This window comes from Cyprinus carpio, chromosome B19 (assembly GCF_018340385.1).
Source record: "Cyprinus carpio isolate SPL01 chromosome B19, ASM1834038v1, whole genome shotgun sequence".
In the NCBI taxonomy this organism is placed as follows: Eukaryota; Metazoa; Chordata; class Actinopteri; order Cypriniformes; family Cyprinidae; genus Cyprinus; species Cyprinus carpio.
Genome location: NC_056615.1, coordinates 21,686,819 through 21,705,371, shown reverse-complemented (window position 1 = coordinate 21,705,371; position 18,553 = coordinate 21,686,819). Strand labels below are relative to the sequence as shown.

Sequence of the window (18,553 nt, the reverse complement as noted above, 5' to 3'; positions counted from 1 at the left end):
TTAAATTTTTTGTGACAAAAATGAAAATGAGGTTAAGGAACAGAAGTACAGTGAATTTAAATGGATTGTACTGTTGTTTTAAAAAACCATACCAAATGTTTAGCTAATGAAATGTTTTGTTTTTTGTAAACAAAAAACAGCCATGAAAGGTGTGTGAAAATTACAGTTACACACAAATGAACACAATGAAAGTGTTGCATGCATACATTTTACTTTTATGTCCAGTTCATTTTTCTGCAAAGTACAGACATTTTTGGATTAATAATTTTATATAGATGAATACAAATGGGCACACATTTCTTTATTTACAGTAAAATGTTGTCATTAGTCAAAGCAAGTAAAGGCTCCAAGGGGAAAACTATTTCTTGCTTATGTTTATAGAAACCTGTAATTTTGTGGCTTCCTTGTGGTCATGTAATTTTCTGTATTACAATTCAGTTTTAGCATTTTGTTATCCATAATATTCATAATACATGTACTATGTACAGCTATTAATATCCTAGTGTTACCTACTATAATAATAATAACCTAAATAAAAAGAAACTAAAATTTAAGCCTTGCCATCACACACTGCCACAAGAACAAATATGGATGAATTAGATAATTTTGACCACAGCACATTGCCAAGTCATCACAGTGTCTGTTGCTTACTTATACAGGGCTTTGCAAAAGTTGCTGACATTTTCAGACAGTTGCCACCCACTTGTTTGCACTGGCTAAAAAAATACAAATAGCAAACCACCCCGCCTCGTGCAAAACCAAATAATCCCAACTGCAAATAATGTTTCTCGTATGTTTCCTTGTATGCCACAAGTTGGGCAGAAAAGATCCATATTAGCATTTATATTGATATACACTCTGCAGACATGAAAATATAAAATAAAATAAAATAAAATATAAAATAAAATAAAATAAAATAAGTATATGTGTCCACCTGTTGTGTCATACCCATTTGAACTGTGATAACAAATAGCTACACTAGATGTCGCTCTTGGAAGCGCTTTATAATCCGCAGGAAGCCCAACACAGAGTTGATGGAAAATTGCATGAAGTGCAATTTTTGCACAATGTTGCTTTTTTTCCAAAGGTATGTTTGCTGTCAAAATTTCTGTTACTTTATGACGCTTTATCATTATTTCGGACAACACATCACCATCAAATGGTCAAAATACAACAATTGTTCTTACTAATGAGTGACTGAGCAAATAAATAAATTTACAAAATGTTTTGGTCAAAATATGACAGCTTGCCCCTACATATGAAAACATATTCTTGCACATGAAAACAGTTCAACCTTTGTTAAAAATCTGAAAAAATAATAAATCTAAAAAATGAAGTCAAATATTTGTTGATATGTTGATATTTGTCAGAATGCATGTCAGTGTGGTTTTATTGAGTTCAATTGTTTACACAACAGCTTTAATGAAAAAAACAAGATGACGTAATATAAATAGTATTTTTGGAGATAAATAAAAATATATATATATGAACTAGGTGTCTGAAACCAACGTACAATAAATAAATAAAATAAATACATACTATTAGTGACAATTATCCCCGGTCCCTTTTTATATTGCATTCTGTTTCTGGTAATCTGATGATACTTTTTATAATTAGCTATGGTAAAATTGTATCGATCTAGTAGTAGCGTCTTCTAGCTCAACTAACTCTCAGGTTGTGCCTTGTGAATGTATAGCTACAAGATATCCTCTTACGTAATTCACCAAAACAAACTGACAGGCTCCACAGGGGCTCTTTGGTCCCATCTAAAGACACTGGACACAGTCTGCGAGGGAAAGTGAAAGTAGTCTTGCGATGGCTGGGCGGGTCAAGCGTACTGGATTTCTGGTTTATTGTTTTGAAGGCCTACGGGAGGAGACTGGCGGGGGGGGTGTAAAAAAAAAACCCGAGTTAAAGATGGCGGAAATCGAAGGAGATGAGACTGCTCGGCCCGCAGCAGCGCCCGCGTTAACGGATCAGGGATGGTCGTTCTGGTCACCAGACCCCAACCATGGTGACCTCGGGTCCGCGTATGGTTCGGATCGTAAAGTCGGAATCGGGATACGGGTTCAACGTCCGCGGTTCAAGTGAGTGAAGGCGGCCAGCTGCGGAGCATTAACGGGGAGCTGTACGCTCCTCTCCAGCAGGCATGTCAGCGCCGTGTTACCGGGGGTGGCGGCGGGACCGGGCCGGTATAGTGAAAGGAGACCGAATACTAGAGGTGTAAGTCTTCCATACCTGCCACTTTATTACTCATTTTAGCCTAGAAATCAGGCATTGCTCTGCTGTCAGTCTGTTTGAAACAGCGCACTGTTGGCTTGACGTTTGTTTTAATACGTTACAATAGGGATCTGTGGACTTGTTTAAGCTTTCGGTGGCCGTGCATGCCAACACAACCCCTGCTAATACTGTACAATAACAGATCGTCATTATGTAAGACTTGAGAGCAGATAACGCGTACTGGGCACTTCTCAAACGCTGAACGGTTGTTGTGCAACAGGATCATTGGTTTGGTGTATTCAATAATTGTGCGTGGCTCCGTTGAAGCTTATACATCCAGAAGTGTCTCGCACTCGGTGACTTGTTGATACAAGACAGATGCATGATCGCAACATGCTGTCATATTGATTTCTTATCATGGTGCAGCTGATAAATGCAGTTCCTGTCACGTTCGCATCCTGAACTGTGCTTGATTTTAATATTGTTTGTCCTGGGAAGTGCATAATTGATGATTTTAAAAAGTAAGCAGTCAAAAATATAATGCACATATAATAGCAAATGAGACTACATAAAATTGATACATTTAAAGAAACACAGGTTTTACATGATATTTAGTGATAAATATTCCAATGTTTTGGCAGCTTTGAGATGTCCATTTTCCTGCTTTTAATAGAGTGTCCCTTGTGTCAGTTCCAACAAGCTTAAAAATGAATACTCAATTTCTGTTTTCTGGTTATTTTTAGTAAATATTATTAGTATATATATGCATACAACTTTGATGCCAAAAGCTATATTAACCTATATTACATATATGTCAGTATTATATTAGCAGTATTATGTCATGTCAACCACAAATAATAGCCTATTTGCTTAAACCTCACTAAAGAATATATGAAAATACATAACATATGTCTATAAATTTTCACATAAGGCAGAATAACAGATCTTATTAATAGGCCAGTGCTAATAACATTAATTTAAAAATATCGGCTGATTGATTGGACATTTACTATATAATAATATTTGTGTAGTGGTGTAATGTGCAGTTTTTACTGCACTGAACAACTGTGTGAACGCTGAGAACAGTTTTAAGAAATATCTTAGTGTATCTTCCTTCAAGTATCTTCCTTCAGTGAATATTTTTGCAGACGCTGTACATTGCATACTTATTCATAAGCTGCATTATGCATGTATAGAGCCACGCCGCTGGCCATAATTAGTCATTGGAGGTGTCACAGGTAACGTGATCAGCATTAAAAAAATGAGACATATTGGGGTCACTGTTTTATCTTAAGGGAAATTCAGAAGTAGAATAAGGCTTCACAAGGGCTGCCGAATGTGCTGTAGTCTTCATAATGTCAGTCCCAGTCAATAAACTCAAATGTTAGTGGTGCACCTTTGCCAGCTTCACTCAAAAACCGCTTTCCCCCCAGACGGTCTTTATCACCTGAACTTGATATGCAGTGCGGTCATGACTAATTTGTGTGTAATAGATAACTCAAGGCATGTGTATGTAAACAATGAAATTGTTTGTGTGCTGCACACTAGTGTCAGGGACCTATAAGTTGTTTTCTATTATTATTCTGTTTTCTATATAAAAATGATGCTGCACTATTCCATATTCTTTTTTTAAAAAAAAAAAAAAATCGATCATTGTTCTCTTTAAAACAAAACTTTTCTTCACATTGAGCACGATCTGATTCGATGTTGCTAATTTTATCCCATGTTGAAATATTACATTCATTGAAAATGTCATGAAAACATTTACCCCTCCTTGAAAGGAAGGAAACGTGAAGGGTTCTTAGGGACATGAAGTTTGTTACTTACTGAGCCTCGGTCAAGTTTACTTTAAAGGGAGAACCTAGTTCACCCAAAAATGAAAATTCTGTCATTAATTACTCACCCTCATGTCATCCAAACATGTAAGACCTTTGTTCATCTTCGGAACACAAATGAAGATATTTTTTGATGAAGTCCGAGAGCCCTCTCTGACCTCCTATAGACAGCAAGGATCCTTACACGATCAAGGCTCAGAACCGTAGCAGGGACATTGTTAAAATAATTCCACATGACATCAGGGGTTCAACTGTAATGTTATAAATCTACGAGAATTCTTTTTGTGTGCAAAGAAAACAAAAAAATAACAAACTTTATTCAACAATTCGTCTCTTCCAGTCACCCTACAGCACCTTTTTGGAGAGTATCACATACGTACAGTATGTACACTTTGATCTGAACGTAAACAACACAATGTATTCTCATAGGGAGTCAGTAAATGATGACAAAAGTTTAATTTTCGGTGGACCATGTCTTTTAATGTTGCATCTAGACCATCTTAAAGAATCTAGCGGTTTGGGATAATAATTGTGAACTGGAGTTTCCAAGATTTGATTTACTTATTTTCGTAATGTTTTAGCATGATCTTTTTTCTGTCTGGAAATGTTCCTAATACGTAAAAGGATTCATCAGCCCAAGGCTGATTTCCTGAGGAACTCCTTTGAGGAAGAAGGAGTGGGTTCACAAACCCAAGTTTATTTATGAGCGCTGAGCTGTTTTTCCATTTAGTTTTTGGTGAGTGTCTCTCCAGTCCTCAGTTCAATAATATACTGTAAACATGAATAAGTTTTAAGAAGGAAAAAAGAAATTAAATGTGGTATGTTTACAGGGCCCTATATCAAGTTTTCACTTAACAGTTAGCAGTACTTCCAGTCTGAAATGAGGAAGTTTGCAGTAAGGAATCATTGCAGTCACTAGCTGGTCATGGTGAATGTCATGTTATACAACAGTTTGTTCCTGTTCCAAACTCATTATTCAGTATGTTCAAGTTTTCAAGCACGTGATTTTAGATGAATCAGATGAAAGTATGACACCTTGACATAAGAGAACCTAACTCTTAAGAGAACCTAAGTGTTCAGTTTTTTTTGTTTGTTTTAAAAAAAGTGTTTCTATTGTCCAATAATATTTTAATAATGTTGTTCCCTATTGGGGATGTAAATCAGTCATTCCTGAAGAGTTTTAGATTTTTAATTTCCCTCTCCCCCTTTAATGTAATGAAATCACTATGGATTTGTTTCTGTGGGAGTGTAGAAGGCTGACTGTCAGCTCTGTCTGCCACCATTGTGTGTCCCATCATGAAATATACGGTCTCCCTCCATCTGTCTCCTGGGTTATGAATTAGTGAGGTGGAAATAAGTGATGGGCAGTGGTGGCATGTGCTTTCTCTTTCATTGTTGGTGGGCTCATGTGCATATGCAATATTAAATCATATCTAAATGGAGATCCCAATGACCCTTAACCTTTATTAACTGAAAAACTCAGTAAACCAGGCAACTCAAAAAAAAAAATTATAACTACAGACTTTTTTAAAAAGACATTAGCAGTTCCTTGGTGGCAGATGTCCAATTAAAACTGTATGTTAAAGTGCATGCAAATGACAGTTAAACATATAAAATAAAAAAAATTTTGTCCAGTGTCTTCAAACGCAGATATTGGGTACATTGATAATAAGAAATGTTTCTTGAGCACCAAATCAGCATATTAGAATGATTTCTGAAGGATCATGTGACACTGAAGCCTGGATTAAAGGCTGAAGATTCATAGGCGTAGAGAGACTACTGACCGCATCTTAATTTTTCACCCCCTGTAACATGACACACTTTTTTGCATCTCTCCTGCAGTAACGGGGTGAGCGTGGAGGGGGCGACGCACAAGCAGGTGGTGGATCTGATCAGGGCTGGAGAGAGGGAGCTGGTGTTGACCGTCCTCTCTGTGCCGGCACAGGAAGCGGACGGACTTGAAGGTGGCGAGGAAAGCTCAGTGCAGCCCAATTACGACTACAGCGACAAGCAGGCCGTCCCCATTTCAATCCCCACATACAAACATGTGGAACAGCATTCAGAGAAGTTTGTGGTGAGTCGTGTAGAAAGAACGAAAGCGTTTTACTTTTTGGCTATTGTTTGGTGTTGATAATCTTGCTAATCTGGTCTTGCTCCTCCTGTCTTAGGTGTATAATGTGTACATGTCAGGCAGACAGCTGTGCTCGAAGCGCTACAGGGAGTTTGCAATACTTAATCAGAACCTAAAGAGAGAGTTTTCCAACTACAATTTCCCAAAGCTGCCAGGGAAATGGCCCTTTTCTCTGTCTGAACAGCAGCTGGACGCTCGCAGGAGGGGGTTGGAGGAATACCTGGAGAGAGGTGAGACAGAGGACAGAGAGTGGAGGAAGTAAAATGTGTCAAATTAACCTCGGGCCTTTAATTCTTATGCATTATTTTTTTATTACAATCATGATATATATATATATATATATATATAGTCCTAATTTTTCACCCACTAAATATTATTTTAAAACAAATTAATTCAAAACTGCATATGGGGTTAATAAAACAAATAATAATTTTACAAGTTATTTTTATAAATACATTTTCTAAGTTATTTTTTTACAATACATTTTAAATCTCTCAAACAGAATTGTAGATAATCAGCATTCTATTACCTTTATGATTTACACATAGATTTATTTATTTTTTTTTATTGCACATTGTTTATTAATGCACATTAATTTCTCTATTACAGTTACAGTATTTTATTTTTCATCAAATATTTATATTTTATTCTTTTTTTTTTTTACAACACTAGGTAAATACAAAAACATATTAATAGTTATAAAACAGTCTTCATTGTGTCTTTTCTTTTTTCTTGTTGGTGGGGGGGACTGGGGAGTGACCTGGAAATTTAATTTAATTTTTTTTTTTTTTTTTTTGTCAGACTGTCCTGATTTTACACAGTGATTAATTTTGATTACACAACTTCTTTTTTATTACAAATGACTTGTATTGCTTTGAGGCTGTTTTTTGTTTTTGTCATCTTTCCACTAAGCCAAAATGGAAGTGGTTTTGCACGCTTGTTTACAGAGACTTTGTGATAGATGCACGAGCTATGAAATGCACATCTCTCTATAAATATACATCCTGTCTTTCACTCTGTCTGTCGACATGTTTCAGTATGTTCAGTGCGGGTCATAGGGTGAGAGTGACATTATGCAAGAATTCCTGTCTGAATCGAACGAGGTAAGTACAATATATGTGTGCAAGAACAAAATAGTTTTGCTCAGCAACACCGTTTCATCGCGTGTCTTGTGTTAAAGAACCACAACGGCATAAGTGATGTCGAGCTACGAATAGCACTGCCTGATAAAACCACAGCCTCAGTTAGAGTAAGAAAGAATAGCACCACTGACCAGGTCTACCAGGTAAAATATAATACACCAGTCTGACTATTCAAATATCAAATGACCTCAACAGAAGCCTTTAGCATCCTTGTCATAAATCATCATTTTCCCCTCTTTTTCAGGCTCTTGTCATAAAGGTTGGGATGGACAGCATCATGGCCAGTTACTTTGCTCTCTTTGAAGTTATTAACCACTCGTTTGGTGAGGAATTGCTCCATTTTCCTTCAAGCATTTATGTTTTGAATCAGTTTCTGACTCTTAGGTTAAACTTTTAGGTTTTCACTGTGGAAATTGGTTGACCTTGCTATGAAGTCAAAAGTAATTATTTATGATTATTAAGAGCAATTAAACTGCCACTTTGTGATACCCTCTTAATCAAACAAACAAACCCTCTGTATTTTTGACCCAGCTGGCAAGCTCAGATAAGGTGCTACCTAGCACATAAAGGACACTGAGCCTTGTTAATGAAACATGAACAGAAACAAATTTAAGTGTAAATCATTTTGCAAAACCCTTCTTACGTAGACTTACAGAACACTCTCAGAGAAAAAAAGTTACAAAGCTATCACTGGTTACCCTTTAAAAAGGTACTAACGTACACATGTACTACTAATATCTATCATGACAACTCTTGGAAGATTTTAGCATGGTAATGGATATGACATTATTAATGTGTTTGGTATTGGCGGAATAGGTCTGCTACGCTGCTGCTGCTGTTGGTTATTGCTTTGTTTGTAAATTATTGCTGCTGCTGCAAAGCAAGTACAGGCACTTGCTACAGCCAGTGCATATGGCAATACAGTGCTGTGAGTATTTAAGACATACTGCTGCTGCACAAATAATAACCCGTAGCAGATCTATACAGGTGGAGCTGGGGAAGGTGGGCAGGGTTCCCACGGGTCCTTGAATTCCTTGAAAGTTTGTGAATCTGAAAAAAAAATTTCAAGGCTCTAGAAAGTTTTTGAAAATAAGCATACATTGACACAGGTCCTTGAAACTGCTTGAATCTATTTTGTGCCAGATGTTTTCTGGAAAAAAAATTCCATATTATTTCCCTCTGGTCCGCTAATGTGTTATTTCGCCGAACACTTCATGGCCTATGCGTACTAGCTGGCTTGAATTACATTAGTTACGTGGATTTACGTGTTACGTTAAGGGTTTTCCACGTGAAGGTACTTTGTGTTGTACATTGCAATGACGGTTAGAGTGACCATATTTCCTCTTTTTCCGGACATGTCCTCTTTTTGGATCTTAAAAAATTGGGATTCTGAATCGGCCAAAATGTTGGGGGGATTCGGCCTTTGCGTTTATACAGTCGGCAAATGCATTGTGTGTGGTTTTTGTATTAGAACTGTTTTCTTAATCTGCTCCCACTGAATTTCTGACCATTACTGCCCGCTCCTGTGATTTTTGTGTCCAGTCCCCCCGCTCCCACAAACATTTCAATTTTGCATAATTTTCGTGCATCAGGGAGCATCTATCAATATGCAGAGTATTTAAATCTCTTTTAAATGAGCGCTCGCTGTTCACTTTCACTTCTGTTTTTTGGGTTATTGATTGTTTTTTTTGAGTTAGGTCAGATATTTGTCATTAAGCTCAGGACCTCCAGCATGGTCTATCAGCCATCTCTATCTCCTCAACCCGTGATCAGTCAAATCTGACTCCTGCAGCTCGTGTTGAATGCAGGGCTGCCAAGTCTGAATTTTTTTTTTCCTATGGCTATTTTAAACTGTTAATGGGTTGATTTTCCCCCGTGGGTTAAAGGTTTCAAATGTTGTTTAATTACATTTGACTGACATGTTTGTATGGAAACATTTTTGCATTCTGCCTATGATAAAACTGTGCTAGATGTTAAGTTTTGTGAAGGAGGGCCACTGGTAGGAAGCTTTTTAGCTGTGGTTATGATCAATATGCATAACAGTAACTGTAAAAAATGTATTTTAGGTATGGAAATGACATAACTTCAGTTTTGATATTCGGGATATGGTCATTGCACTACTTTGGGCACTACTTTAACCACCAACCAACCAGACCTGTTTTTGTAAAACTAAAATATGGTCACCCTACATGACGTTCATAAGCGCACAAAACTACTACAATGGTACCTCACCGTTTCACAGGACAATCCGTGAAATTAATGTTGAATAGCTTTGCTTGTTAAGATAATGTAAACCCATGAGGCAAGAAAAACTTAAAAGCATATTCATATATCTTAAAACTTCTGGTTACATGAGCCTAAACTCTTTACAATAAAGTCCATGCAAAAGTTAATATCAGATCATTTTAAAATACAGTATAGGATGTACTGAATATTCTTCAGTTTTATGCAAAACAGAAATACAACCAACAGAATATCAGATCTCTATCATGGCCAAAAATAAATGCAAAAAAAAGCTTTTTTGCATAGTTGTGTTTGAGACATGAAAACTGTAACAATGTTTCTTACAATATAACACGACGTAACCTCGCTCTCAATTGAAAATGTGTCCCACATCAAGTCCTGGAATTTGAGGGATTATTGGAGCTGGAAGAAAGTCCTTGAAAGGTACTTGAATTTGAAGTTAATCAAGGTGTGGGAACCCTGGGTGGGGAGTTTTAGAGGAACTCTGAAAGCATGCTGTGTAATGGTCTAGTGGATACTCACCAGCCATTTAAATGTAAAGCAGCAAGCTGTATTGGCTGCGTATGCAGCATGACAACAATCAGCTTATCCCAAGTAGTTTTAACGTTGTGAATGTCATCAACTTGTGTTAACAAAATGTACCCTTTGAGCTACTACTAATAAATTAGGGGTAAATAAGTGTGCAAAGATGTATATGTGCGTATATGTATATATATATATATATATATATATATATTATATATATAAGGGGATTTTTTTGGAATTTTAAGTTTACATATTTGTTGTTTTTATTTTATGTGTTTATTGGTTTTTGCAAAAACGGGGATTTTTGGAACAGGTCAAATGCACCTAATTCTATATATATTCTATATATATATTCTATATATACAGCTTTGTACTTTTTTCTGAAATTGAAGAATGTTTTTTTTTTGTCTGTGAAATAATGTTTGTGGTTATGCCACATGTGACTAAATAGTTTTTAAATAGTTTTTTTTCAATATCAAATAGTGTAGAAAACATAACTTGCATGGGGCTTTTAAGCTTCAAAAATGGAGGAGAAAATGTACCAGCAAATTATGATTAAAGTGGTCCATGTAATGTTATGCACAATTCCTAGTTTATACGATAGCTTTGTGTGTTGAGCTGGACGAGATCATGTGAGTCAGTGCATCTTTTAATAAATTAGTTTGTGAACTGGATTAGCTAATTCATAGAAAAGTTATCCAACTCAAAAGGCTGTTTATTTGAATAAAAAATGATTATTATTATTATATTTTAAAATATATCCTGATTAATCCAAAGATTGATTTTCAGAAATATTTATTATTATTACTAATCTTGAAAACAGTTGTGCTGTTTCATATTTTTTGTTGAAACTGTAATACTACATTTTCAGAATTCTTTGATAAATGAAAAAAATGTAATAATTAGAGTATAATTTATTACTTTCCAACAAAAACGTAATGACCCCATTCATTTTCAAGGTTTCAAGATTTTCTGTGAAATTACCAGATTTAATTTTGTACATCATACAAAGCTGCTGTCTAATAAATTAGACTTACCATAAATCACTAAACTGTTCTGAAAACTCTGTGTTGTCAGTGCGCAAATTGGCTCCTAATGAGTTCCCGCACAAGCTCTATGTTCAGAACTACACATCTGCTGTGCCCGGGACGTGTCTCACAATGCGGAAGTGGCTCTTCAGCACACAGGAAGAGGAACTGCTTGCGGGACAACCCTCTTGCCCTGCACGGGACTGCTTCCATCAGGTCAGTTCCCAATGGCCTTAACCAGTACTTTATTGTCACTTCTCTCCTTCATGGCAAATTAAATTAATATAGTGTCTCCAGACTTTTTAAAACGTTCTTTATGACGAAACTCTTTGAGACTAAAACAATGAGTACAAACACATTAAAATAAATTCAGGCCATAAACAGCACAAATGGACTTTGTACAGCTAGCAAGGTTTCTTGTTAATGTCTCACATGCTCATTTACATTTTATTCAGCATATTTGTATATCCAGAAGTCATATAAGATTGCCTCTAAAAACAAATTCATGGTTTGGTGTACTCAACAGCTCTTCAGCGTATCCTCATATAATCATATCAGTCAGAGCTGTTCATCTTTTACATTCTGTGTTTGTTTTTTCAGGCACGGATGATGTAAAGAAGGGATTCATTAAAGCAGAGGATAAAGCGTACCAGCTGCAAAAACTAGCAGAAACAGAGAGCGAAAGATTGACAACGGTCTCTCATACTTATCCATCATTAAAATGCTGCATAGACAATGCTATTTATCTTTTTGTTGAAACCTGTCAATAACAAGTTCCAGGCCCCACTTCACCTCAAAATCAAAATAAAAATGATATAATAAAAATAAAATCACAAATTAAAAGGCAAACTTTATTTTAATGTCCCTTAAAAATCCTAATTAAAGCAACCAAAACAAATCTTTCTCTATTAGTGTAATGTAAAATACATATAATATGGCACAAATGGCACAAAGTATTATTTAAAACACTGTTTTAGTTTTTTATTGATATTTGGAATTTGTTTTCAATTGTTTTTTTTCTAGTGTTTAAGTTCTCGTAATTCTATGTTTTTGTCATGTTTTAGTACGTTTTTTTACATTTACTAATTGTGATTGAGTAATTTTAAGGGCACTAAACGTATTTTATTTAAGATCAAGTTGCCACGGCAACATTTTATGTATTTAGAGTTTTTCTTCTATTTTTTGTTTTTTTTTTTCAGTTTTTATTTGAAATTAAACAAATAATAAAAAAGTATAGATTATTGGTCGTTTTAACTTACATTGGCCAATACAAATCCTGTTACTGTTTTTCGAACAATTTCTTCATCGGGTGTCTTCTTCTTTTTTTTTCGATTTGGGGGTGAATGTGACCTGGGGACCACCTTTACCTTTTTGGTTCACCAAGCACAATCAAAATTATATAACATGTAAAAAGATGTTCATTTTTAACATGCAATACTCAATTGTGTGTACTTTTTTCAGTATCTGGGAGTCTGTTGCGCTCATGTGAGGGATATAATGAGGTGATGTCCCCTCACTGTGCATGTGACTCACGGAGGAAAGGTCATGTGATCACAGCAATCAGTATGAAGCATTTCAAAAACTCACGCGCCTGCACAGAGGACGGCACTCCTTGAGGTGGGCCAGGTGATGCTCAGAGTGTACCAAAACCGTTTTTATAGCCTAGAATGCTTTATTTGTCTCTATACATATTAAAGCGTATCACCAAACTTCTGTGAGAACGTGTTTGGTTTGCTTGTCCCTTAGTAAATAAATTTATCTGTGACCTCACAGCATTCAGGTGATCGTCTTCGAATGGTCAGAGATGCCAGAGATGGGGACACAGATGAAGAGGGAATGGCCTTCTGGCTTTGAATATGTGGGATGTTGCGGAAGGAAAAGAAACCTCGCTGGTGGGGTCAAAAAATATTCAACATCCTTATGTAAGTCACCCAAATATTAGGAATTAGTGAGCTGTCAAGTTATTTACAAACTTCGAATGTAGTTTTGTAGAAACATTTTGAACAGAAATAGTCCTTGAATTGTGTGTGCCTGTGTTCCCTTTCTCCCAGTTATAACTACATGCCGACGAAAAGTGTTTTTTTGCGAGGAGTTTTCATGGGGGTGTCAAGCAAAAACAAATGGAGCGAAAGACAGGTATTAATAACTTGCATTTAGGTGTTAAGAGTTTTCTTGTACCTTTTCTTGTCATTTGTTAATTATTTACGTCTTCTTACGTAGTTTTTTTTTTTTTTTTTTTTTTTTTTTTTGTGCTTTTTAGATGTCAAGAGGTTGAAGCCGAGGCCTCGACAAAGGCAATAAGAACTGTAGTAATAATGGTAAGAAGGAAAAACCTTTTGCCCTCATTTATCACACACACACACACGATTAATGGGATTTTTTCTGAGTGTACTCATGTGTGATGTAACCATACTCGCACTCACAACCTGAAATACTGGTTCATTCTTACACAACATTTTAACTGAAGTACAAGTATAGAGTCCCATTTGCTCATGCGCTTGTGATGCTTGCTGTTTGATGCGAGTCAATGCATAAAAATGAACCTGCACATCTCCCAAAAGATTCAAATTTAATTGGAAATGTATTCGCTTTATTATCGTCTAAAAACAAAAATGCTCAGGAAACTGATTCTTATTCTAGCACTTGTAGGGCCAGCATGTGATTGGAAATCGCCGCAAATGTGCTTTTTATTATTGAACACTGTTTTTATTCATTAACGCGATAATAATATTGCCACCACTTGGAATTGTGCTTGTGCTGCAATAGAAGGGAATATGTGAAATTAATTATACAATAAATGTTAATAGTTTTTCTGTACTACATTTTTATAATAATATTTTATATCAATTCATAATGGTAAAATATATTCATTTAATTTATATTAATTTAAATATAAAGAATTAGATTGTTAATTTTTCATTATTTCTTTAAATGTAAAGATATTATATAAATAATTTATTTTAAAAGTATGATGTATAATATAATATGATTATGTATATATATGTGGGTGTGTGTGTATGTATGTGTGTGTATATATGTTCTATATTTATAAATAGTATATAGATATATATATATAATATATTTTAAATGTACACATATTTTTAAATATAAAGATATTTAATACATTTTATATATGATGAATACATCATTTTTTAACAAAATAAAAAATATATAGAATTTTTTTTTTTTTAAATATGAAGTATAGTATTTATTTGATAATCATTTTTCCAAAAATTATAATGTGAATGGGTTTTGTGTTGTGTGTGTGTGTAGTGTATAGGCTATATTTAGGTATATATATATATATCTATATAGTACTATAAATATATATATATATATATGGTGTAAATGTGAAGATTGTTTAATACATTTTGTGATACATTATTATTTATAATAAATATGAAATATATTTATAAATATTTAAAAATTTAGTTATATATTCATTTTGTTGAAATGTTAAAATATATAGTTATCTTTTTTGTTATATATAAAAAACTTATACATATTTTAATTTATGCATGGTTTTATTGTGTATTTATTGGATTTTAAACATTTATATACAAGTATAATATTTAGCTCTGTTTTTGTTTCAATGGGGGTGATGAACCACAACATTCCCTTATACGGAACTTTTACGCTGATGAAAGTGAGGGTAAAGTATTCATCATCAAATTATATCCACCTGACACGCCACACGATAAATGACGGATGTCTGAGAGTGTTGAATGTGATTTTAAACTTGGTGGGGCCTATATAAACAGAAAGCAGAATTTATTAAAATTCTATTAATTGTTCAGAAAAGCCTATGGATAATGAAGACGATTCTGTATTGCAGATTACCGTCTCTCGCCACTGGAGCAGCAGAAGGGATGGGCGCCACCTAGGGGGCGGAGATTGGCCACTTCCTAAAACTCCCCTCGATGAGCCCCTGTGGAATTGTGTGCTGGATCATCACACTGAAGCAGACCATAATGACCATATCTTACCACCACGGCAACACTAACACTAGCGACGCCCTAACATACCACCTATCTCTGTTTCCCCACGGAGACAAAAGTGTGCCTTTCAGATGCAGATTGTTGGACGACACAACGCAACGCAAAATTGCCATCCCATCTTGGCAATGCAGACGCAAAACTATCGCTGCGGGGATTGATTTTCGCACCCATGTGGGTTCTGCTGGTCATTTCATCAATAGATACTTTGAAACTCGCTTAAGTACATGTAAATACCACATAGGTGCCAGACATAAAGATCTTCCACGCCATCGGTTTAGGAGACACGCTCTTCTCTAAGTCTACTTTTAGAGGTGCGCTGTTTATCAACGGCAGCGAGTAGAGTAACGAATGACCACTTTGTGATTTGTACAGTAGCCGCTATGGCAACTGTTAAAAAAAAAAAATAAAAATCAGTATGATATATGGGAGGGGGAAGTCATTGCCTTAACAAAAAATTGTGATGGCATTATTGCTTGATTTTCCCAGTATTGCTGATTCAAAATGAGTTCATTCTTCATCTTATTTCTCATTAAATGAGGGAGTTAACAAGTGTGTGTGTGAAGTGACGGGGACAGTGAGTGTTTATAGACCCGTGTAGTTTATATTAGCGACCTGCAGGGGGCCCCAGCATCAAACACATAAGCAGCTGCGCTCAGGATACAGGTCAGTTTATTTGTTGCTCTCAGAGGAAGCATAATGGAGGCTTAGTCTGAGTTGGTTTAGTGTATTTTAGTTGTTTTTAAGACTGCAGAGGCTTCCCTTGCTCATGTCATAGAGAGACAATAGCACCACACCGTACCTGCTGACAGGATCCGAAGTGGAAAAAACAAGGAATAGATTGAGAATATCAGGAATAGTTGCACATTGTTTCTTCTCTTATATGGTTCTGAGTAGTAAAAGAACTGGGGCAGCAGGCAACTGCTTTCAATTTCATTTACAAATTCTCCCACAGAATGCGAAAATAAACAAACCATTTTGTTTTTCAAAGTGGTCTGTTTGATATTTTTCAGGTTTCTCTTTCTTCTTATTTTTTAACGCATAAGAGAGAGAACCAGAGATTAAAATGTAGTATAGCTGGAAAGATTATATAAATAAAGGACATTAGTGGGTCCCCCTTGTCACAGGAACCAGGCACACTTTGACCATTTTCTCTTAAAACGGAATAGCTCACTAAAAATGAAAATGTACTCACTCTCAGTTCGTTTCTTCTTCGCTTTTCACTTCACAAGATGTAAATTGAGGGGATTGGAGTTGGTGTGGATTATTATGATGTTTTTATCAGCTGTTTGGCACTCTCATTCTGACGGCTTCACCCATTCACTGCAGAGGATCCACTGGTGAGCAAGTGATGCAGTGCTTAATTTTCACCCAAACTCATTTACATTTGGATGGCCTGAGGGTGAGTAAATATTCATCAGATGTTCATTTGGGGTGTGAAACTGTTCCTTTGACAGACATGCATGTTAAATGCAAGTCAAAAGCTTTGCCATTCCAGCACAATACAGTGATCAATCAGCTTATCCTCAATCCAGATGCTTAAGCCCACCTTGGCTACGATTCCCTGATCAATAAATGAGTTTGTTATATATGTGTGTGTGTGTGTGTGTGTGTGTGTGTGTGTTCTACATCAGATTGCTCTCTGGGTAGAGGTAAAGGCTCCTATTATAGCAGCACCAGTAGCATCTGTGGTCTAAGCATATTTACAAAACATCATTTGGTGTCTTCAGTATTTTCTGTATTTGATTAGTTCAGCCAGTTTTATCAATGTGAATGAAGAAAAAAAAAAAAGTTAAGACCTATGTGTGTTACGCTTGTGTAATTTGTCTTTCGTCAGGAGTGCAGGTGCGACACTTTTTGTATTGTTCGGAAATGTCAAAAGGTTCCACCTCGTAATGTTCACCTACAGCGCTATAAAATATTAATTGTTGGGTCAGTGTGTTTTTTATTTTGTGTCAAGTGTGCCAGGGGGAAAGAAAAAAGAATATGAATGTACCAGAACTTGTATTTATAACATGGATGATTATAAGCGTTTCTTGGACATTAACTTGAACTGCAACCAGTTAAGATCATCACAACGCTTCAGTTTAAAAGTTAAGACACTAACCAGCTTTTAACCTTCCACTGAGTGTTTTCTTAACGTTAGGCCCACCTTGAAAGTTTTATTAATGTTTTAAGTTTTTTTTCCTAAAATTTGTGTGTCGGGACGATTACTGACAGGTTTAATGGCTATATGTCTTTGTTCTGCGCTTCATCTGTACATTTTACTGCGTATGTGTTAATACTGACAGAGTCTTTTGTAGCTTTTTCTGACTGAAAACATTAATTTATTTTTCTGCTGAAATCAAGGGGTATTTGAAACAAGCCTTTGCTGTGGTGGGTTTTAGAAAGGGGCTTTGTATGGAAAAAGAGATAATGCATAAGTGAAGGAGATAAACGGGCGTTGCATTCTTTCATGTAGCCTAGATAGTGGCATAAATTAACAATAATATCGGGATACAATAGTTTTATATCTGAAATGTGTGAAGGTTAAACTACACCAGAGTTATAAAAACATGAAACAAACAAACAAAAAAAAAAAAACTTTGAAGAAACATCATGTAGGTTGAAACATTGTAACATACTATTTTAAATAAAATGAACTATTGAAAATAAAAGTAAGTTAAAAAACGAGTTCATGTGTTAATCATTGTTTTTTTTATCTTTCGTGCTCTTTTTTACGTTGTAGGTTTTGGTACAACGCGACCCTTTTAACCAATCAGAAAACGTTGAGGCTGTTCTCTGCCAAATAGCGTTAGTCTGGGGCGGGACTACTCGTCGGCTCGACCAATAGAAATTAAGCATATTGGGAATTAGGTTTAGAAACGTCATTAGTTTGTAGTTTGGTTCTGATAATGGCGCACAAATTGTACTTTTAATTGCGTGTTTACCGGTATCATCTCAACAAAACAACACTTATCAGACTTAAAAACAGGAAAAGACACCGCACTTAATCTTAAGGTATGTCATGTCTATTAATGCAACATTTCATGCTGTACTCTGAAATATGTTTTGTTAAAGTCAAATGAGCTGAAAAGGTAGTTAGCGTATGCATGCTTCAAGACAAACATAGCACCTTTAAGAATTAATTTAACTTAAATAAACAATGAAACAATAAAAGAAACCAGCGTTTCATAAAGAAATCATCCTGTATTCATAATAAGAATAAATCTCATTGTTGTGATCCTGCTGTATATATTGCTTCTGGAGTTAAAATACCACCTTATACCCTCGTCTCGCATGCTCCTCCCGCTGCTCACCGCTCGGGATAAATAATTTGCCCTCAAGCCAAGCTAATATTGGAATGAAATTTCATTTATTTATTATCACCAGGACTCGGGGGATTTAACTAAGAGAATTATCCACACTTAAATCACGCGCCTGTCTGAACGTC

The 18,553-nt window shown here is 35.6% G+C and overlaps 1 pseudogene; it reads left to right on the top strand.

Moving 5' to 3' along the window:
• Positions 1-1,917: 1,917 nt before the first annotated feature.
• Positions 1,918-12,979, top strand: LOC122140837 (annotated as a pseudogene).
• The last annotated feature ends 5,574 nt before the right edge of the window (positions 12,980-18,553 follow it).